Raw genomic sequence first — 5123 nt, forward strand, 5'->3', positions numbered from 1 at the left:
TAACAAGCAAACAAAACAACCAAACAATCAAAAAATAGTATCCAATCCAAATTATATAGTTCCAAAAGAGAAAAATGCAAAAATATAAATCTTATTCTAAACTAGACCTAGACTAAACTCCACCCGACGTTCCGGGTCTTGATCACAAACCTCTTTCGAGTATAAATTCCTCGGGGCATTCCTCGGATGAAACAATACAGATACCTCGAGGCATTCCCCGGCCAAATGATATAATTGATCCAAAAGCGATAAAACAAAACCATTCAACCCATATTTCAAGCATTCACCAATCCAGAATTCTTAAATTTGCCTACCTCTATTGTTTGCCTACTCATTTTAATTTATCACAATTTCAACAAATTCAATATAATTGATGATCCAAATAAATATGAATTCACTTTATCGTGATTAACCCCTCCCCGAATTTCTTTTTAACACATGAATTTTAACATGAAAATAGTTATCCGCCCATATCAACATCAATTTCATACCACGACTAGTTATTCAGATAAACAATATCAAACATCAACAAGATTATCCATTCACAACCAACAACATGCAATCATAAAATCAATCTGCCAAATCGAAATAAAGCGAAAAGAGAGAGTTGAAAAATTAGACCTCAATTGTCAATTTTCAATATATCAAAGATAGAATCGTGCTCGAAACACCTCGATTCGAACCTCGACAACGAACCAATCCAACTCGATATCGGAAAATAGCAAACTCGAACAGATTTAAAAACCCAAGAAAGAAGAAACATCAAGCAAACTAAGATAGAAATTGCGAAAAAATGAGAAAACCCATACACAAAATCTCAAATCGAACCTCGGCCAACGAAATGCCCAAATCAATAACATTTGGATTTTATTCTACCTAAACCCAGATATTTTCTAATATTGCGATACTAAACTGGTTGTTGCTGCTTCTATGGTGCGGTCACGAGAACTAGCACTATCATTGTTTTCCAACAAAATTTGAGATGACGAGATAGATTTTTGCTGGATTTTGGGGTAGCTGTTGTTGTTGATTTTAATTAAATTTTTGAAGATACTGGTTAGATTCGGCGACAAAGCTAACTAGAGGCTTTGGCTAGTCTTCCCCGGCGATAAACGACTATGAAATATGTTTTCCAGCGACACATCGTTAGGAAAATGGAGCCGGCGATGAAACACTCCCCCTCTGTTCTCACTGTCTCTCTCGCATCTCTCACTCTCGATCTTTTCTCTCTTTTACTATTTTCTCCCTCTTCTTTCCCTATTTTTTCTCTTTATTCCAGTATGTGTGCGCCCATCTTCGAGTGTGTATATGAGGTGTATGCTTGTGAAGGGAAATTTGTGTGTGAGCTATAGGTATATGTTGAATGAAAAAAAGGTGGAAGAGCGTGTATGTGTGTGTTCTCTTCCGGTGAGGAATGATGAGCCAGGTGTATATCTATCTAATGGAGTTTTTCCCGTGAGATGTTTATTCTGTAATTCCTATTTATGAGTGATGTGTGTTATTGTGTGGAACAAAAAAATGATGTGTGTTTTATGCGTATGTTCTCTATGTGTGTATATGGTGTCCATCCTCCTTTGGGTGTCTAATTCTGTTATCCAATATGGAAATCGTGAGTAGGGTGATATAGGTAGGGGTAGGGGTGGTAAGGTGAGGGTAGGGATGTGTGGGTATGATGAGGTGTAAAACTTAGTTAGGATAAGAAAATATTAGGGATTAAAGATTTAGTTTGTGAGGATTTGTTGTATTTATTTTCTTGTGGGAAAAGTGTAGAATGGATGAGGGTACGTGGTAAGGTAAGCTAAAAATGAATAAATTAGATTTTTGGGAGGGACAAAATTAGGTGTCTATAGAAGCAACTTTAGTAGCACCAAGCCTCTCATCTTTAAGTTCAACGTGATGGGCAATATCAGAAAAAGTTTTGATGTTATTATTGTGGGTTAAGTTGACCTTCAAGTGTTTCCAACTATTGGGAAATGATCGGATCACTGCCTAAACCTGCTGCTCATTTGAGAGAACGTAACCAACACTTTTGAGTTGAGCTATCATATTCGACATCACCCTAGGGTGTTGTTTGATGTTTTGATCATGACACTTCTTGTAAGTGTCAAATTTGATAGTCAGCTGTCTGGGGCGGGTGACAGAGGTACCCCCATGCATTCCTCGCAAGTGTGCCCAGATGGCATTGGCAGTAGGAAATTCCTCACACTAATGTATGAGGTTATCAATCACAGAACTTACAATGATTCTATGTGCAATGGAATCAGCCTTTTTTCAAGCCTTATAAGCTTAAAGGTCTCTTCTGCGTTGTGCATTATTGCCCTCTTCTAATAGACATAAGACATGGTTAATACCTTAAAGAGCATTTTGCTCTTCCAATACATACCACGTTTTACGACTTCAAACGTCGTAGTTGTCTCCATTTAGTTTTTCTCCTTTGTTCAAGTCAACAATTATGCTTTTTGATGTCATGTCTATTATTAAGAGACAATCACGCAAGTATTTTATCAATTATGCATGCAAGTTACATATTCAAACAAATCATTTCACATAAAGGTTTCATGTTTAGTGTATAATCGAAAAGACACTTAAGAATCCATCATCTTCTACGAACTAAACATTTGACCAAAATTAGAAATTAATTTCTTAATAAATATTAAAATGATAACTTTCAATTAAGTTGTTTTAAAATATATATATATATATAATTTAAAGTTAATAAATAACTTCATGTTACAAGTCAATCTAAAGAGAAAAGTCATTCCACAAATATTTAAAACGACTTATATACACCTAAAAAGGCTCGCTAAGCCACATTTCGTGGTAAACATCAATTAATCTCGCGCCCCAAAGATCTCGGAGAGAATTTGCTAAAATAACTAATGCTTTTTAATCCGAGATTGCTACTTAGTTTTCTAGTTCTACACATTTTAATTCAAACAAATGAATAAAACTAGCAACAGTAATGTTAGGGGTCATCTTAAAAAAAATTGAATTCTTTCAGTTTCTTCACTCTTTCCCTTCGCATAGCTCTTTCGTTTCGTAACAGATTTTGTTTCGTCCTGGGGACACCATTTCGTATGATCTCACAACCTCAAAAACATGCCCTTCGACGACGTGCTCTTCCACTTTGTCTCTTTGCTCGACATCCAAAACTCTCACTTGGAGTGATTAGAGTTTATCCTCGTTCAGTCATTTCTGAAATAGGAACCAAGAAACAATTAGAATAATTTAACACTCAATGTGACAACTTATGACAATTGTAGAAGGCAAAATTTGTTAAAATAAAATTATGAACTAATTAAGGAAAAAATAACATCTAATCTAATTCATACTTATTTACTTAATCCATTTTAATGAATAATGACAAAAGATGACATAAATAAAAAAAATTATTCATTTCCACTAAAATTAGAATAAGTTTATTTAATTATTCCAAACACCTGTTCTTAAATAAATAAAATGAATAGTAATGAAACTATTAGTGGAAATATAAAATATAGTGCTAACCTTAATTGCACCAATTTTTAGGCACTGTTTTCTAGAAAAATTTACCTTATACGACAACCAAAAGTAAAAGAAATTAAGATTTCTCCCTTTATTTATTATATTCGACAAAGAAGAGAGAGAAAAAAAGGTGCACAGATGTTCATCTTCTTTATTAAATAATATTCCAGAAAAAAAATGCATAGGACTTCCTCTTTCTCTGCGAAACAATATTTCAGAAATTAAAAAAATGCACACATCTTCATCTTTCTCTATGAAATAACATTCCAGAGAAAAAAAATGCATAGATCTACATTTTCTTCAACTTTTCTTATTAATTTTTTTTTTCTTAAAACCAAATTTCTTTCACAGATCTATGAGGAAACGAAAATAATATCAAATCCAAAGCGCACGTATGGTACGACTTATCACAAATCGCGAATTGATACTCCAATTTACGTCGGGTTCAAATTTTTCGATCTCGTTCTGAACTTATTTGTTCTCTTACAGGTATGTACTGAACTCTTAATAAATAATTTCAAGAATTTTCACACTTACTGGAAAAATTTATAAAGAAAAATCAGTGATTTATATCAAGAAATTACTATTCAGAGATGGAACCTGGCTCTGATGCCATTGAGAGCAAATTCTTAGTAAAAAAGTGTGTACCTTAATGTTGGTTGAATTTGCTACTGACACAATTGTTCCCAAGTCAATCTACGTCTCTCTAGGAAACAGAATATTGATTCACAAACTTAAATGCCTTTGATGTTTTGTTAATGTTGAAATTGTTCACCTCTTTTCTTTTTCTATTTTTTCTGATTTTCATTCCTCTATTTCACACACTGAACAAGAAGAATCAATTTTGGAATATAAAGGGAAGTGGAACAATTTTTGTTACTGTTTCTCCAAAATTCAAATATCCAATTTTATCCCCTTTTTATCAAATAATCAAAATTCGAAATGGATCAGGTCGGGTCGAGACTCGATTGGTCTACGTAGGCAATCCATGACCCCTAATCCAACAAAAGGCATGCTCAATATGTTGTAAAAATATAAAATAAATTTATTAGATAAAAATGAAGTACACTCCTATAAACAAAAGTAAGAAGAAAAAAATAATGGAAGTGACAAAAAACCACATACATCATATGAAAAATTCCGTTTGAGATTTGCAAGCTCTTTAAAAAAAGTTCCTTGTCCTGAAAATACTACCGATATTGAACTTTACTATTGAACCTCTTTCAAGTCATTCCCTAAATTTAACCATCACAGTCCTATCTTGTTTTATATAATGAAAAGGACAACGTCTTGCAAGCTTGCCCTTTCAGTTTTCACCTTTTTTCTTCTTTACTTAAATCTTTGTGTGGAGATTTCAACCATATGCTACGAGCAATGTAACAACATCTTTCTCAATTACTGTCATTGATTTCCGTATTTTTTATTGGCAAAATGCTCTATTGAACCCCGTACTATGTCAATTTTGTAAGTTGGACACTTCTAATTATATACCTCTGAAACCACGAAAAAACTACATTTTAAACATTTAAATTACATTTTAAACACTTTTTTGGAGAGTGTAACACACTCTCCCATGTCAGTTGCCACATCAGTTGCCACGTGTGGCATGTCATCTGCCA

General features: G+C 33.5%; 1 long non-coding RNA gene across 1 annotated transcript; it reads right to left on the minus strand.

The window, feature by feature from the left end:
• Nucleotides 1-2743: 2743 nt before the first annotated feature.
• Nucleotides 2744-4605, minus strand: LOC124896067. Its single transcript, XR_007052485.1, has 2 exons — nucleotides 4153-4605; nucleotides 2744-3195 (listed from the first exon to the last, which is right to left on the minus strand). It is a non-coding gene; the product is annotated as an uncharacterized LOC124896067 (long non-coding RNA).
• Between the last annotated feature and the right edge of the window lie 518 nt (nucleotides 4606-5123).

The sequence above is a fragment of the Capsicum annuum genome, chromosome 1 (genome assembly GCF_002878395.1).
Source record: "Capsicum annuum cultivar UCD-10X-F1 chromosome 1, UCD10Xv1.1, whole genome shotgun sequence".
In the NCBI taxonomy this organism is placed as follows: Eukaryota; Viridiplantae; Streptophyta; class Magnoliopsida; order Solanales; family Solanaceae; genus Capsicum; species Capsicum annuum.